This window comes from Poeciliopsis prolifica, unplaced genomic scaffold (assembly GCF_027474105.1).
Source record: "Poeciliopsis prolifica strain line A6 unplaced genomic scaffold, Auburn_PproV2 SCAFFOLD003, whole genome shotgun sequence".
Classification (NCBI taxonomy): domain Eukaryota; kingdom Metazoa; phylum Chordata; class Actinopteri; order Cyprinodontiformes; family Poeciliidae; genus Poeciliopsis; species Poeciliopsis prolifica.
The window spans coordinates 19841711-19861048 of NW_026562378.1; the positions used below are offsets into that span (position 1 = coordinate 19841711).

General features: G+C 36.1%; 1 protein-coding gene across 1 annotated transcript in view; it reads left to right on the forward strand.

Annotated features, from left to right (window-relative positions):
- The window catches only part of LOC129358353 (cadherin-22), a 148206-nt gene that overhangs the window by 33137 nt on the left and 95731 nt on the right, over nucleotides 1-19338 (forward strand). Inside the window, exon 2 of the mRNA XM_055027338.1 lies at nucleotides 3356-3473. The gene's annotated coding sequence lies outside the window, so the exon portion shown is untranslated. The remainder of the gene's footprint in view (nucleotides 1-3355; nucleotides 3474-19338) is intronic.

Genomic DNA, 19338 nt, shown 5'->3' on the forward strand with positions numbered 1-19338 from the left:
TCATACCGGGTTTGAACCCTTGGTTATTGAGGAACAATTGATTAGTGGAGGGTAATATTGACATTTTCAATTTTACCTTATCACTAACATTTGGCTGTAACAGATGTAATGCGCCATCTTGACATTATGAAGCTTACTGGAAATTGTCTCTGCTGTATACAATCCACTGCAAAGAGAGAAGTGCTGAGCTGAATGAGATGGGTCTTAATGTGGAATAGAAAGGCTCATTTTCATCTGTAGTGATTTGTTTTACTTAATATTTAGAGGGAAATGTATCTTGAATCTGTGAGTGGTGATTGAATGGCAAATCCTGAGTCCTAGAATTCAACCTTTGGTCATGGAAATAAGGTTTTAAAACATGTAATTTTTCCCTATTTGGGTGAGGAGCTTCAAGTCTAGTTCATTACTGAGGATGAGTGAAAGAAAAGATTAGGGCAAAGAATCAAGAATGGCAAAGACACAAAACCAAAGGGGAAAAAGAATAAAAAGACACAAAAATAGCAAAAGAAAGGTAGGGACAAAGAGCCTACCAGAAAGCATGAAATCCTTAGCAAAAGATGTGGGATAGAAATAATGAGGAACTGAAGTAAAGTGGGGATAAGTGAGGAATGGAGGAGAAGGAGGGCACAGCAAAGACAGAAGTGAGTAGGGTTGAGGAGGCACTGGGCCTGGGGGATTGCTGCGCATTTATCCTCTTCTGCAGAAGGCTTCAGAAGCGCTACCTCAAGAAAAGACTTAAAAGCAGGGTGGCGGCTGCTCAGTGCTGATCTGTTAATACCCACAGATACATGGGACTTCGCCATAACACTCTGGGGGTGGGGTGGAGTGGCATGGTGTGTAGGCGTGAGTATGTGTGTGTTTTTCCTCATGTGTTCCAGGATTGTATCATATCTCTGCAGAAGATTTTTCATCCTTACCCCTAGCTTGGCCTGTCTCACCCGGAGACATGAAGTAACTGAAGCGATTAAAAGATTAGATTGGACTATCATGTGGTTGTGTGTCAATGTTGCCACCTTAAGCTTCTGCTGCTATAAGGGTGGGTTGGGATGTTGGATGAGTTGGACTACCCTGTTTTAAGATCCTGTATAAATAGACATTTGCCTCTTGGGAATCAGTGTAAAACACCCTCAGAGTCTCAATATGCAGCAAAAATATACGCACTGGGAGGTAGAAAGGCAGCATGGGATTTGAGATGGATGTTGCAGAGAAAACCCTGTCATGTGATCTCAGAGGTTGCACATTACTAATTCAATAAATGTAATCTAGAGTATTTTTGTATTGTGGGACACAGAATTTGAAAGATGTTGTATTGACAGCAAAATAAGTAAAAGTCTGATTTCAGAAATTTCTGAAAGCCAACCAGATTCTCTATAATCATGCAGCACCCCATACAACGTACTTTGGAATGTAGTCGCAGGCTTCCTCCAGGTCCAGAGCAGGCTTCCAGAGCATTCCATAGAATGGAGCAAGCAATTTATTTTTACTTGCTTGTGTAGTTTTATTTAAATCGCTGGCTGCTAAGATCACCAGCAAAGCCAATCTATAACATGTCATGGGCATTTCAACAATTATGCATTATAAGTGTCCCAACTCTGAGAAGTGATATATGTTGAGATGCAACATATATCAAATACAGTATAATGGTTGAATAGCACAACAATTAAAAATAACATTTCCACAAAAAATGCACTCAATTTCCTCATGACCAGGCACACACATACCACATTTTGCAACACTAACATTCTAAAATAGCAAAAACATTTGATTTTTTTACTTTGCATGTTTGTATTTTCGATGATTTCAGAGGTGGAATAACACAGATGTATTTTTTTATTCCTTATTTTATTTTAGGAATTAAATAATACATAACCTAAACTGTCACAACATAGTCACACTTTCAACAGATATGTAAAAAAAAAAGATCAAAGTTACAGACTGGAACTTTCAGACCTTCCTACTTCATATTGGATTAAATCAAGTAAACAAATGCAAAAATGTGTTTATAATATCACAGCAGCTAAAAATAGGGGGGAGAAATTGAGCAAGATGACAAACAGGTTTAAATGTTAAATAATTTTATACCCTGCGACAGACCTGCACTATGCCTCCAAAACTTTCTTAAAACATCATAGCCCAGAGTTGCTCAGCAGAGATCTACAAAATATATATTTTTTTTGTTTTTGCATTAATTTTATTTACTCTTTTACTTAAAAAACTAAGAATTATATACATTTGTTTACTGAAAAATTTAGCAACCAAAAAACATTATTTGGGGAGAACACACGGTAGACAATTTTAGTGCTAAAATTGTCATTACTTTTGATACTTGGTCTGTTTTTAGGCAATAAATGATCCTGCTCTATATAATAACATGTAGACCCTTTTTTGGACACAAAGGAATTTTCAGTGACAGTAGATAATCCATAGCCTACTTTCAACGAGACAGAAAACTATGTAATTTGATCATGGACATTTACGAATGGTGATGAAAAATGGCATGCACTTATGAAATGTTTTATTAACCACTAATGTAATCAAGATGATCCTTTATGTCCAACAACTTGTTTAAAGTTACAACTTGGGCACTTGTCCCTTATAAGGAATCTGAATCCGTTAGCTATACAAACATAGCCTGTTAAAATGACCTCTATTCCAGCTCGTCGGGAGATAAATCATGTTCCACTAAATTAAAAGTCCCAAATCCCTCAGTTTCATCTTGCTTACAGAGTTTCTGGCCTATAATCTAGACTCACAGCACAGCTGTGTAACCGTGGAGTCTTTTAAAATATCATCATTAGGACAAAATTTTTGTGATTAGACTTAAGTTAGATAGTAATTAACAGTCAAACAGCTACAATGCAATCTCAAGGGATCCCTTGTATAAAGGGCTGGGAGGAGGGGGATGGCAGTGGGTGTGTGTGTGTAGGGGGGGGGAGAATGAGCGGGAGGGGGGTAATTAAATGAAGACTGCAGACTCCACCTCTACCTCATTCGTATCCATTCTGAAGCATCCCCCTCTCAACCCTGTATTGCAAATGAGGAAAGCAGTTAATGATTGTGTTTGTTTAAACCACTTTACAGCCAGCCCTATAACTCACTCTTATTTTCTCCAGACAGATCTAAGGTGTCTTTTTTTTCTCACCAGTTTTATTATCCCTTTTCATCCCACCATTTTTCTACACATTCCATTAGCAGATTGCCTCACCCCTTCCCTCCTCCATCCGCTCACCTGCTCCTTAACTCTCCCATTAAAATCTAACTGGTGAATTTATTCACTTTCACTGAGAACCCCCCCCCCCCCCCACCCAAAAAACAAAGAAGTTTACCCCAGGGTATGTTTTATTTATCTTTTTAGAAGTTGAAGAAGAGTGTTGGAGCAGGAGTAATGCTGAATGACAATGTACAGACAAGCTGAAGGACCTGAGAGTCATCATTCACGCAGAGTGGCAGCAAGGTCATCTGGCTGAGGAATGGTGAGTCCGTTATTTGCATACACCATGGTCCATGGAGTACTTAAGGGAAAAAGGGTGACAGGAAAAACATTATTAATCTGACCAGCAGACTATTTCATCTAAATTTCTATTTTTATGCATGCCTTCATTTCTCAAACTCAAAGTAGCATAATTTTGTTACATTGATCAGTTGGCATTACAACTTTTAAACATTTGATTGTGTAGTATATAGAAACAAATGTCAAGCCACAAGATTATTGCTCTTCTAGACTCATAGATCTAGGCCTGGTAGAAATAAACAAAAAATCCTCTTCATAGACATTAGCATAATTTCCAGACTACAGGTTGCTTCTATTTCCAGATACTTTGAGTTAATATTTGGCTTTTGGGTTAATATTTGGCTTTTTACCAATGGATTTCAAAAGGGTTGACTCCTGAATGAAGAAGAGGACAGCAGAAACTCAATAATGAAACATAAGTGACATTAAGAAAGACAACAAAAGAGAAACTAAGGAAGAGCGTATGAGGGCAGGGATAACTGGAGGACATTATGGCGGAAAACACACAAATGTAAACTATTACCGCAGAAAATCAGCACAATGTACCTGACCCACACATATGCAAGCCACTTGTTCTGACATACATGGCATTCAGAATCAGCAACAGTGGACTGTTCACCTGACAATCAGTTCCTGACCACACAAATATACTATGTGAGCATAATGTTTGGCACACATAAACAGCATATCTACACAAAGCTATGTGCACAATGCAAAGGATTCACACACTTGTACACATAAGGCTCCATAGTGTATTTATTACAAATTGCATTAAATATAAAAAAAAACCTACCTATTTGAAGAGAACTCTTCTCCTGGCGGTTCCTCACGTCTTGTGACATCCAGAGGTGAAGAAACAGTTGCTTCATTTCTACTCTTTTTGGTTTTGGTGAGATTGAACTGTTTAAAAGACCACAGTTTTTAGTTTGTTTAACTGCACAATTCTATTTAATAGTAAAGAGAGAAAAAAATGAGTCAAGTAAATATAACACATTTAAAAAATAAAAATAAAAATCAAGGGAAATATCTCAGAGACCCTCAATGTGAACACCTGCAACTTATAGTCAAGATGTTTATCACACTTCACCATAAACATATGTTTTTGGCTTTTCCAAGTTAGTGGATGCTGCTTGAAACCAGATGTGCAATAGTCCAGAAATCGCAACAAAGTTTTACTCTCTGCATTCTAGGCAGGTCCTAAAAGCCTTTAATTTTTAAATCAAATTATAAAATTAGTCCTTTGCATTCAGAACTCATTTGTGTGACAGCATTCTATCCTGGGTAATCTGTTCTTAATTGACATGAGAAAATAAACAAATTTGTTGGTGGGACACATGGGATAAACATTTTTGTGTGTGTGAGCAAGAGCAAAGAGAAATAGAGGGAGGAGGATACATGCATGTATCCATTCCTCTGGATTACCCCACTTTTGAAAACCCCTGAGTCAGTAAGCTCACTGGCTCCACAAACTCCACTTAATATGTCTGGTCCTGTGTCAGGCCTTTGATTATCAGAGTTAATATCTAACTGAAGGATCCAATCTCAAGATTATGCATGTTTGATTTTGTTTACACCATCTGCTCTCGTATGTAATTGAATGTACTGCATGGCATAATCTGATAGATCCAGTGGGGGAAGTGCTAATATTTTCCAGCTGCTTGTATTTTTGCATGTATGTATCTGGAAGAATCCAAAGAACTTGTCAATGTCCATCCATCAGAAATAAATCTCAGCCTTCTGGAGAATTCTACTCTCTTAGTTTAAACACCAAATGATGTTTTGCAATGAAAGATGTTGAAAAATATCAGAGGGGGGGAAAACAAAGCCAGTGCTTCTTGCTTTTGAGTCTGTTGCTAACAATTAAAAACCAAGCACAGCACCAGGAATTAAAATACCTCATTTAAAATTTGTAGCTCTAGGTACAAGAGATGCATCAAAGAAATAGAAAAACACATTTCATTACAAATATGGTGCCCAGAGTTAAAATACCTGGCTCAAGGTAAAGCCATTTTACCATCCTAAACCATGCTATATTATTTACCAGTGCCATTGAAAATACTTAAAAATACCAGAGAAGCTGTTCAGGAATGGCAAACAACTTTCTTCTGAAATAAGACATGTAAAGTACATAACTTTATGTAAATATATATGACCTTTACGCAAGCATATAAAATAGAAAATATTTAAAATATAAGTCTAGAGTTGACTCATTTTAAAAGTAATGCAAATAAATTACTGAACACAACCATATTAATTTAGTTTTAAAATGTATATTAGCCTACATGTCTTTAAAGATGTTGCTTTGTTTACATGTGTTACTCATATTTATGCAAAGACTATTCAAGTACTTAGTTATTACTTTTGGTTTTTGGACAGAACAAAATAATTTTGATCTCAAAAATTCTAATACATTATTTCTTTTCAGAATTTTGTGTTTACACATTGTTCTGTAACAAATTAGAAAAAAAGTTCAATAATTAGACCTCAAAACTGTAAGCCAAAGGATACAAAGTTGTTTAAAAAGAAATTATTGTGCTTTTCCTTCACCCTGTCAGGAGTGACAGTTCAAAGAGTTGGAATTGGGTAAAAGTATGTCACTGGTACCAAGCCAGGATGAGGTATTACTTGCTTTTAATCCTTCAGCACTGATCAAAACCAGACTTACTGAGCACACTGAGAGTACTTCATGTACACACAAGCTTTGATCACTACAACTTTCTGCACTTATGCTGACCTGGTATAGTTTCCAGGCCACATGACAGACAGCTGTAGACTTACTGTCTAGTGAAGGGGAATAATTTGATGTCCCTCTGTTTTCATTCTTTGCATAACATATCTGTGTGGTCAAAGTGCAGCACCAGCTTTAGCATTGATCATAATGCATCAGTAAATAAGTTTGAAATTGAGAAATACAGTTTTATTGCAGTTGCAGTTTTTTTGTATTAAACTATCTAGCAGAATATGGTGATCTGTTTAATTTATTTCTATATCCATTATAAATGTGTATCAGTAAGTAAACATTAAAATTTAATCTTTAGGAATAGTTTGCTTTAGACTAGAAAATCTCTGAGGCATGACAAGTCGAGATCCGGATTAACTACTTAAAATTAAAATATTAATGAAAAGCCAAAATGCATGTGCTGGAGGATTGGAGAATCTCTTATAGGCTTTTAGAAGTCTAATTCCCAGTTTAGGTCAGGTAATGTATTATGTGCCTCCTTTTAAAGTATACCGTTATTTAGCATGTCAATATGTCTTGCCTTTATGAGCTTTCTCCAATTCCACTCTCTGTGAGGCTTGTCTGTATAACTATGTTAGACTTCCGGAATTTATTTGCTCATGCTTGTGTGCTCACACGCCTCCATATGTCTCATAATCCAAGAGACTGGCACACATTATAGCGTTGGGAGCTGGGGAATTCAAAACCATTCTGCCGCATTCATCAGTTTAAACAAACAGAGAAAACTTATGTGACTTGTTTTGTGCATTACTAAAAAAACAAGACAGATTTTCATTGAATGAGGAATCCATTGTGGAGTTGTTTCAAAGGGGCATTTTTATACCAGCTTATGAGCAAGAAAGTGAATGGGGGGATGCCCACTGGTTAGAGAATGCCAGATGTTACTCAAGGGAATCCATCTGTAGCAAGACTGACCAGGGAGAGAAGGATTCTGAATTGGCTCTGGAAAATTTGGTTGAAATATTACAGTCAGTTCTCATAAACACCTCATGTTTTTTGAGATGTTTAACAATTTAATTCAGCCTTTGTGTGTGTTTTTGCCTATCATGAAGAACGATTCTAAAGTGAACCAAGTACACGGTGCAATCTATACAACATACATAGATTAGAAACATCACAAATAGAGATGTTTTAAATCCACCCATCCAATTAAATTTTTAAGAAAAAATACATTTAAGATGTGCCCTTTATTAAGGCTACACGGCCCGTCTCTTTGCTTGGACAATCTTACAGCAGGGTTCTAAGTAAGTTTAGGGTAAAACAATAAAAATAAGTTATAACACTAAAACTTGAAACTACTAAGATACATTTGAAAATGTCCACTGGTTTCTGGTTGCAATAGTGCAAAATAAAGCTACCTAATGTTAGACTGTCAATCTAAGATTGTGGTTGAGATGGCTGATAAAAACACAATAAAAACATTGCCAAGTATGAGACTACTGTGTGTTTAAACCCTGTTATCCATCTCCAGAGATGCTGTGATTTGGTGACAGATGGGAGAGGTGAAGGCAATAGCATAGCGTACACTAATCATTAAAGTGGGAAAAAATATGTGTCTGGGTGTATATTTGTTCTGTGTATCCTCCATATTGAAGCAATGTTTGGTCCAATCATTTGGTGTTTTAGCTCTGACAGGTGGCTGGCAGTAAGGTGGGCTAAACCAACTCCTCTTGTTGTTTATTGATCTTTATTTTCTAAGAAATAACAGGTAGACATATTGGTTGTCACATATTTCAGGATTGTTTTGGGGAACTATACATGAAAGGTTTGTGAATATAATATGCCAGTTGGATCCAAAATTAATACCACTGATATTTATTAGCCTTAAAAGCAGAAAGGTTTGACAATGGTCATTTAGTCAGAGCATCTTCACACAAGCACTTTTTGTGGTTTTGGGAGACACTCCTTCAGGAATTTGGCGTAATCTCAATGATCAGGGCTGTTTTACTAATAGGAGTAAAACAGCCCTACTACTTACATTAAAAACATTTGCTACTTACATTAAAAACATTTTTTTTAAATTCTACCTCAAAGAAAGGATATGTTGAATAAAACTGAACATAACTCAGTCCCACTGGTATTATAAAATTAATAAATGATTGTAAGGGATGAATAGGACGGCACTGAGCTCAGCCATGATTATTGCATTTAGAGTTCCCATTAGTACTTAGATTTTATTTCAAAGGATTTTCATGTATTTTGAGCTTTCATCACCTCTTTGACTTACTTTGCTACCATGTGCAAGCCACAGACATAAAACCTGAATGTGAATTCTTTTAAGCATATTCGCCTCCTCACATGTGATGGTGAACTGAGCTAAGGGATCTTTGAGGAGGCAAAGGGACTTTTAATGAACAAGCCCATTATTGATCTGTGGACAAAACAGTCGTTAATTATGTGCGGGTGGGCATTTAATTGAGGGAGTGAAAGGAGGTCTCTGCTTGCTAAGGTAATGCATGGGAAAGAATGAGGAGAATTTGATTGAGTCCTGTGCCACAAGGGTAAAGTATGGAACACAAATGATCACTGAGCCAATGCCTCTGAATCTTTCTCCAGGCCTCTTGCTCTTGTCTTTTTTTTTTTTTTTTACTGCTTCTTTTTGTATTTGAATAAGTGGCACTTGTCTTATTTCACCATTATTTTGCTCCTAAAAAAGAAGAAATTCCCCTTAACTAATTTTTCTGTTCTCTCAATTGTGCATCACAGTTTGTCAAATTCTTGAATTTGATCCTCCTGTATGCAATTCTAAAGAGAACATTTGGAAAGAAATCAGAGTATGAAAGGCTTTCAAATCAAATGAATGTGTGCTGTGACTGTATTTCTATATGTCATATTTACTTTATGTTTGCAACTTAAATCACCTAATTAAGCAGCAGTTTTCATTCATCTTTAACTGGCTACTTTTTATGCTTGATATATTCAAGCACAAGTCTTTCACATCTTTGCTATCTCGGGTAAAGTAGAAGCTTGTTTGATAAAAAGTCATTATTTTGTCCTCTTATCAGAACCTAGACCACTTCCCAGGAGACTTAAAAACATGAATAGAAGAAATGTTTTGAACTCTTGTTCAACCCAGTCTGAAAGATTGAAGCGTATTTTATTGCTCCTTCGTAGAAGATTTGTTAGCAATACGATAATATAAGCAACTGATTAGGTTCGGTGTGACACATTGCACACTTGTAACATTATGACTTTAGTTGCTCACTCTACAGAAATTGAAAAGCATGAAAAGTGGAATTTAACTCAATGTCTACATGGTCTAATCCCTGCAGTGGATAAATTGTGTTTCATCAGCATGAGTATTTAAGCTCAGCACAAATTAGATTCTCATTAAAGGAAGCTTATTTTATCTCTACCCCTCCCAAAAAAAAATCATGGCAGGTGTCTACAAGTCTTTGAGCTGGCAGCAATTACCATGCCCATGAAGTAGCTTGCATAACAACTGTTACATGTTTTAAGAATGTGCAAAGCTAATGCTCACGTTCCAAAGATGCTGTTAAAAAAAATGATTTCATAAAGGATTTATGCCAGGGGATAATTTTATGCCCAAGGGAAATACATTAATGATGCAAGGTATTATTACATTGCTATATCTCACTTTCAGCAGAAAAAAATAATTGCATATTATCAGCGTAGGTTTATAGCTTACCTATATTAGTTTGGCAGCAATAATGTAAAAAAATTTTTTGAGAAATATTTTATATATATTGGTTATTTTCATCATAATGTCTGCTGACAAAATCTTTTACATTATTGTAAAATCTTTATTTTACAATTTTAAAATAAAGATTTTAAGATATTATATTTATGTTGGCTATATATAAAATAGCCAATATAAAATATTGGCTATTCTCTTACGAGTAATTTTTTTTCTTCTGTATTTTGAATTTTTGTGCTTAACCTTGTTTATAAAGACCCATTTAATAAATCGGAATGTTATTGAAAAACATATTTATTTTAGAAACGTATTGTATAGATTACACACAAATGGATGTTTGAAAGCCTTTAATTTTGTTAAATATAATAATTTTACACTTGCAGTTAATGAAAACATGACATTTAAGATCAGAGTATTACATAAGCATAAATGAGCCTTATGCAAAAAGAAAAAAATAGATATTTACAGAAATGTAGGCTTAGTGAAAAGTGTGCTCAGTACCTTCTTAAAGGTTATAATTTTCAAAAGGTACTTTTAATCTAAGAAGTCTCTTATCACATATTCTAATTTAATGAATACTCTTTAGCCTTTACTGTTTCAAAATTTATTTAAGTTCCTAGGGGTAATTATGGAATGCTTGAATAAATAACGGCAATGATCCCATATGATGAAATGCAAAGCAACTCCTTAAGCGCGAGTTGAGTTTAGCATATGAAAAGTTAAATCCATCATTAAGCAAAACTGTATGACTTTATTGTACCAATTCAAATGTTTACCTTGTGACAGAGTGTGACCAAAGAAAATTTTTTTGCTATTGTTTCGGTGACAAGCCACAGCGCCCTGCTGTTAGTTGGAGGGCTATTAAGGCAGCAGGTTATCATTATATGGCTAGCAGCTGTGACTATTTTTTTTTCCCTTAAACTCCCTTTGGCCCTTGGGTTGGAGTCTGTGAGTGAGCAAGAAAAAGAATAAAGTACACAGACATTAGTTTGAGGCCTTACAGTGTATGTGTGTGGGTTTGTTTTTCATGCATCAGCTTTTGTAGCAAGTGTGTCCTTGTGTAAACCTGTGTGTGTGTATCTTGTGTGTGATCCACATGGTTCTTTTCTCTGAGAGTCCATAACATCCCATTGCTATGTGATAAATGTTTGCTACTGCAGTGCACGTGTGGTCCTAAAATGAAACGACCAGCTGGCCCCCCGCGGGAGCAGTTCATTCTGCGGTTAGACACATCATTACGGGTATGGATCCATTGATGGTTTGCCTTTATCCTTTATTCTGTTTTGTCTACTTAATTAGCCTTATTTTTACAGAAATTAAACATTAAAATAATTCTATTTTATAAATTCACATCATTTACAAATTTGAAACATAAATAATGTGCAATATTTTCTCCAACATTTTGATTCTGTTGCAAAATACAGTGAAATTCAGATTCAGTAAAATGTAATTATTAGAAAAGTATCACTGCATCTTATAAGAATTAACAAGGCCTATGCAATGGCACAACTAAGACTGTTTTTACTTTTATTTCCAACACCCACAAAATATTGATCCATCAAGACAACAAATGGCATAAATACTCAAAACTTACAAATAGCCTTTTCTCCATTATCAGTTTTATTTTTATTTTTTAGTAATATTTTGGAGGAATGAATCACCTGAGGATTACAGCAATTGCTGTTGTTCCTTTTAGGCATTAAGTCTGTTTGGAAGCCTTTTTCTTAAATTTGTTGTAAAAATGTACTTGCAGGTTGAGCAGTAAAGTTGAATATGTAGGTTGTGGCAATGCTGATCTTTTGAGTAAGACAGCGTCATGATGTTAGGTGACATCTCTGCAATCTCAAAGAAGAGAGAGATCAATGAAATTTTGCAGCCACTGGGGTTCCATTTCCTAACTCTGTCCTCCAAAATGACAGTTACTCTTTGTTACCAAAGAGCAACCACCTCCAGAATGTAATCATGGAAAGGAATTATGTGCCTACAGCAGGGGTGGACAATCTTGGTCCTTGAGGGCCGGTGTCCTGGATGTCTCCCTGGTCCAACACAGCTGAATCAAACAGCTGAATCACCTCCTAAATGCAGTCAAGTTCTCCTGAGTCCTGCTAATGACCTCATTTGTTGAAGTAGAAACACATCTAAAAGTTGCAGGAGACCGGCCCTCGAGGCCTGGAGTTGCTCACGCCTGGCCTACAGTCTTCATCCCAATCCCATTGGGATAACGTAGAACATGCTGTTTATGCAAAAATGTCCAAGATGACCACATTACCTAGTCTTGCAACAAATTCTGGTTCAAAAATAGTATGCTATCCTGTACCTATGTGTGATCAAGCTCATGACCAGCTTGAGGAGGGGATGCCGGGTTATGTTTGTCGTCTATGGTTCTACCACACACTACTGAAGGCAAGGGATTGTTTAATCAATAAATTGATAAATTGTCAATATGTTGTATCTCCTCAAACATCAGTCTTCCAATCCAAACAAGTGTCAAGAGCACTACAAGCTGTGTAGCTGTGGCAGAAAGGATTTAGTGGGTTTTACATTAGCACAGCATTTATCATCAGATTTGCTGCTCAACTGGCACATGCATTTTCCTTACAAATGGAGTACCATTTAAAGGGAATTAAACATTGTTAAAAGAAATAAAAAACATTCTGAATAAGTACTTTTAACAATAAAAATGACCTTACTCTGTATGTAAAGTTTAATGTAAATTAACAGAGTACAACAATAACAATTGCTACAGTGATAAAACAAGAAAAATGGCACGCTATAACGTAAAAAAAATATTTTATTTTTCTTTTATGTTATAAAAGATAAACCAAATGCGTAAAAACGGTAGTTTGTGTTTTTAGACATAAAACATTTATGGTGAGATTCTGTTAAATCCCTCATGCTGATCTTTTGTATTATTTTTCTCCACAGTTTACTGTCTTAGTCATCAGTTTTGCTGTCTGATTGGATGCTTTGTAAATGCGATTTGTTCAGTACCGAATATTCAAAATGCACGTAAAGAAGCTCTGAAAAAAGAATGAAATGTATTCTTGCTTACCTAGAGAAGGTTTTACAGCTTGCCATTGATAATTAAATTACCTTACCAAGTGTGGAAATCTAACCTCCAAGCTACAAATGACAGCTACTGCCCACATTAGTTGGGCATTAATTATCTTTCCTTATAATCAACAATAATTGATCAAATTAATTGCATGTCCCACTAAATTGTGCAACATGGGGATTCTGTCAGGTGTGTCGTGAGCAGCCAAGCACTCTCAGGCTTTGATAGAAGAGTCAACCTGTACACTCGACAAACACCTGAACACTTTCAGGGCCTGTCTTCATATTAAGATTGTTAATTTGAGCTGATTAGCCTGCCTATTATTCTCAAGATTGCAGATAGTATTTTAGGACTGAGAATATTTTTTTAGCAAAGCGCAAACAGAAATTACATGGGGTGATTGAATGAATGATTGCAAAGAATGCAAAGGTTGTTGCATCTGAGATAGAAAATGTGACCGAGATTCAGAAAGCAAACTTGAGTGAAATCCACCAATAAATAACTGCAAAATGAAACGTATAGGAGAAAGAAAATCCACTTTCGTCAATACCATAATTTTATACAAAGAATTTTGAACTTGAAAAATAACTGGTATATGGGCATATTTGTACAAAGTTAAATTAACTGGATTTGTAAATACAAAGAAAAAAAAAATAATATAAATTTAATTACAAGGAACAACTTTTTGGGGTTTTACAACATGTTATAGTAGTTTGAGAGAGTGCAAACAAATATAGACTTGTCAGCCACTTTCATTTATGTGCACTATTATCTAATATTTATCTTCCATCAAAAGAAATGGAAAGAAATGTTCAAAAACGTGGCAAGAGATTTTCAATTTCCAGGTGCAATCAATACTAACAACTCTGACCTGTCAGGATATATGAGGCCATCATGATTTGTAGAAACGACAACAAATAAGGTAGAACAAAAGTTCCATGAGTTGTAACAACCAAAGTTTCTTCTTTGTGTTTAGTGCTGTCTCAGAAATGTGTTTTCTCTGAAGCAGAAACACCCAAATTGCAACATGTTATTTTGGCATGGCTGCATGATGAACTTAGAGTACAGTGATTGCTTGTGTCCTCTTCTCTAATGCCTTAGTTAATTCTCTAATAAAGTTGATTGCTACATTCGGATGTGCCGGTTAGGTTAGAGAGGAAAACCATCAGCAGTGCAGTGATGAGGTCCTGTGGCAGAAGACTGTCACTTTAGCTGCATGGTTGGTTCATCTCTTGTCTATCTCTTTTCCTCTTTGCCTCTCAACCATTTTCTCCACTACCTTCCATCCCTCAGCTGCTTCACATTACGCTTTAGGAATTAAATTAGAGCTTTCAAAATCTTCAGACATGCTTATTATCCGCCTGGCATTGTTGTAATGTTACTGACCTTGACCTGTTAAGGATTAATCCTAGCAGACAGGGCTGAGCAGGCTCCCCGGATGATTCTAATGCAGAGCACAGACACAGGTTGTGTTTACCAATCTGAGATAGACAAAGAGAACAAACAAGTACCACCTCCTCACTCTGTGAGAACAGTACAGACTCGGCTTACTGTGTCACGTCAGACAGCAGGAGACAAAATCTGTGACACCATGTGCGAATGTGTGTTACGAAAGCAAAAGTTCTAACTCTGTGTTTAAATAGCTATCAAATCATGTATTTTTCCCAAGGTAGTCATGAAAGGGTATAGAGTCACCTGCTGTACAAAGGCAGGATGTCTGTGTGGGCCGCTTTAACAGAGGGATAGTGCTTTATTGCAGGTAAGCAGGTCATACTTGCCACATTTAAAGATAACTTTCTAGTTCAATTATACTTAGAAATTCGATAGAGAAGGACGTTCTGGAAAATGCACAATCAAGGAAACATGGTATTTTCTCAGGTGTCTAGCAAATTTTGGATTTCTGCAAAGTCAATCCATCCATCCATCCGTCCGTCCGTCCGTCCGTCCGTCCATCCATCCATCCATCCATCTTATATCCTTAACCCATTGGAGTCAGGAGGGGTGCTAGTGAATATCTCCACCTAATCACATAATTAAAATTTAAAAACACTTTGAGCCCAAAGCAAAATTAAATAGTTAATACTGATGGCCTTGTTTATGGAAGAGTCTGCCAGAGAACCTGAGGGCCGCAGAAAATGGCCCTTTAAAAGCATCGCTTTAAAAGCAGGCTCAAGACCCATCTTTTTAACTGTATTTCCTGATTTGGATCTGTTTTGTGTCGTTTGTGCATTTTCGATACAGTTGTATGTTTTTCCATGTGGGGTGGGTTGTTTTATTGATCTCTACAGCATGCTGAGCTGCTTTTAGTATGGAGGGTGCTTTATAAATAAAATGAATGAATTATTGAATATTAGGTCTATCAGTAAAACCTCTATGCATTAGGAGGTGTTCAACCAGATTAATGTTGCTAGACAGTTATACAAAGTAAAATTAATTATTGCAATCTAAAGCAGCTATGATTAATTAAAATAGCTATTTTAATTAATCTTCCCATTGTTTGTACAGTGTGTTCACTCAAATGAAAGAAAAATAAAAATCTACACCTGTCTGTTTTGTAGGACGTTTCAGTTTTGATCTCTTGGCTCAAATAGCCTTGGGCTCCAATTACTTGTGCCTTCACAGCATTAAAGTGGTTAGAATCAGGGATGTTTTTAAGTTCACTTAATACTGTAGTGGAACAATCAGCATTGCTAATTTAAATTTGAGAAACTATTTTCCACGGTAAGAAATGATACACAGAAGTGCACATGGTGCCATTTGTCATGTGGACATCCTGGTATACTTTTTGCACCATGTACACCAAGAAAGAGTGTTTGGGAGAAAAGGTGAAGACAACTCAATGACTGTGGATTATGTTCTACATTTATTGTCAAAAAAGGTGAAGTATTAAGAAAATTATGGACCGTAGATGACTGTTTTTAAGTGAATTTGAAGAAAACTCTGACTGAAGACATTATGGCAGACAGAAGATTCTTCCTGCTCACAGTCAGCACCATTTTCAACAACTTTTTTTTTTATTAAATTGAATAAAAAAAAGAAGGATTTTATCATTTAAAATATGATCAAAAACAATAATAGTATGGCCAGACTGAAGACTCTTCCAAGACCCGGCATTCACCTTGACTTACTGGCTGAGAAAGCCCGCCGAGAGACCCATAAAACATCTGGAGGAGCTTTAAAGATTTACAATTCAGGTGGGTAAATTTGTAGATATGGCAACAATCAGTTATGTGTTTCACAAATCATTATTGCAAGAATACCTCAAGGAATTCCCTTTGGTCAGGTAACGCCAACCTGACCCGACAGATCACCCTGAAGACATTGTTTTTATTGTGAAACATAATGGTGACAACGTTATTATATTCTTCAGTCTAGAGCAAGAGTTCACACTGGTATTGATTTAGATCAAAGCATATTCTACTGCTGCGAATCTGGGGCAAACCTTAAAAACTTTTGTTTCCAGATGCTTTCCAAGTATTCTAACAAAACCTCATAAATAAAGTCAAATTGTAAAAAAAAACCATAAAATAAAATAAATAAAGAATTATTGATTTCTAGATTTCACTGAGGTCACTGGCATAAATAGTTGGATGTTTGGGGAGTTAATAACTGGCTTTGAGTACTTCTAGAGTGACTAGCAAAAACTAGTTCAGGTATTCCTATTATGTTGAACATCTACCACAAAGCATAACTACTTCTCTTTTCCACAAAGAAACCCCTAACCCTGTTACTCCTAGGTAGTATTTTTTTCTTCAGTAGCACACAATGAAATCAAGTTGCAGACAAATCTTAGACACAATTTAAAGTGACTATGACATTAAAGAAAAACATAATCATTTTGAGAGTTTAATTTTTATGAGACTTTTGCTGTAGATTGAAAAATATAATGGTTTTAAATGAAGCAGTAGTTGAACAATAAGATGCTTACTTATAAATATTAGGCATTAGCTAAACAGATGAAATTATGTTTTGATTGCCAGCTGATAAAACACGTTTGGTTAATGCATTTTATGGCATTTAGCTATTTTAGCAGTTCCTGTTATCTTGATTTTGTGTACACTTGCAACTAAATGATATGATTGTCTCAGCAGGGGCTTCATTACTGAGACTAAGATCATTCTGTAAGCATTTCATTAATACTACCTTGGCTCAGGCCTGTGTTTCCTCATGCCGATAAATGTTTATCTTCACATCTACTTGTACTACTGTATTGCAATATTTCTTCAAACATTTTGCATGTTTAAGTTTTTATTCCGTTCAATGCTTTGGTTTATTCTGGCTCCAATTAGTGCAGCATGTTCTGTGTGTTTCCAGTATTCATTTTCTTATCTTTACCCCAGACGTATAGAAAAGGAAAGAAAAAAAAAGAATTATCTCCTTTTCCAGTCATTTCCCCAGAAGCAAGTAAACCCAGCCTTCAACCATATTTGGACACTGATTTAGCCTCTATTAGCCCTAAAAGCCTTTTAATCTTTGTATCTTTCAATGTTTTTTCATTTTACTTTGTTCTTTTATTCTTTTTATAACTGCAGCAATTAATCCACCCTGACTTACTTTCTCTCTGGTATTTTTTTTTTTTTTACCTAGGTTTCTGTGTTCTGGCGTCTTTATGCCCTTGTCCTTGTGCCGGCTCCTCTTTTCTCCCCCAGCAGTGTTTTGTGATTGGCAGCCGAAGCCTGACTGCGGTAGAGTTAATAGAGAATAGAGAGGAATACCTAGAGGATTTACAGCTGAGTGGAGACGCACAAATAAGATAATGACTTGGGAATAACAATTTTACCGCACAGTTTGGGAACGCAGTGCAGAGTGAGGAAGAGAGAGAGCAAGAAAGAGAGAGAGATGCTTAGTTGAAAAATCAAAAGGAGCATACAAAAAAGTCGCAGACAAGAAGACTTGGAGACAATGAGGCAGACATAAGTGAACTGATTCCAAGCATGAATCAATCTAAATATAACTTTTTCAGAAAGCATTTCCATTACAGATAATGGTTTTGTATTTTTAGACAAACAGCTGATTAATTAAAATAACCATTTTCATTTTATTGCATTTGTTTTGATGAGTTGATTACTGACATTTTTTTTTCATTATTGAGACATGACAAAGTGTTTCAATATCAACACTTTCTGTAGTCTGAGTGTTTTGGGTGGGCTGCCCTTGCATCTGTCTTGCATTTAGCCTTGTTGTGATGTTTATATTCCTCATCCAAAACAAAGGATAAGTCCCAATATAAGACATTTTTATCCCACAGTGAAAGAGGCGCCTGGTAAGGGGAGATAACCCAGTAAAATTTATAATGCCCTAGTGTTCCTTTAACTTTGCCAAGCAGGAGCAGGTCACCCATCAAAACCATAATTTGTAGTAATTTTGTTGTTGGTTGAATTATAGTGGCTGGCAGCATTTAGAAGGCCTTCTCAAGGGACGGTAATCTCAGAAAGAAGACAAGAGCTCTTGAGCTCTCTTCCTCAAGGGTCGGTGTCAGACAGTTTTTAGATGTGCCACAGGTACAAAACGCTGGAATGAAATGGTTTAACTACCTCCTCCTTGTGTAGATCAGTTCTTTTTGCATGCACAGGGAGAACATGCAGAAAGACCCCAGGCCTGGAATCAAACTGAAGACCTTCTTGCTGCAAGGCAACAGTGCTACCAACTGCACCATTGTGCAGCTCGAGCAGATGAAATAGATGAAAGTATAATTTGTTTCCCTTTCTCTAATAAATAAGACTAAACTTTTCCTTGCTATATGTCAAATTCATTGACATATAGACAATGAATTTGTTGTTGCTGAGCCACATTTACTCAAATACTGTGAATTAATGAGAACTTTACAAGGCCATAACATTATCATCTGAATGTTCTCAATTTGTTTAAATGCAAAGTGATACTTGTGTCTATGAACTTATTTTGAAAACAAGAAATTAAAAAATGTCAAATCTCTTTTTCTGGCATTTAGCAAATAGCAATACCAATTTTATCATTCCATCTAAAGTAAAACGGGCAAGTAGACCTACCATTTAAGCTGCCTGCTATAAACATTGACAGTTTGCTGCATTCAGGTAATTTTCAAAAGCAGTCCAATGCCACCCCTAATTAGGGCACCGAGTTCAAACAGTTCAGGTAAAATTATAATTTAAAAAATTTCAACAACATCCCCAGAGAAGGCTTATTTTTAAACCTCTGGTTATTATGGCTACATTGTGTAGAGAATTCTCCACTCTATGCTAAAGGGTGTGCTCAATTGCCTTTACACAGTATTGGGAATTTCACTGTCATCTGTAACGCTGCTGGAGATTTTGCAAAACTGTTTGGAAATTTGTTATTACTAAGTTGGCCCCAGGTACTACATTTTCACACTATTGCCTTACAATGCTGGGTGC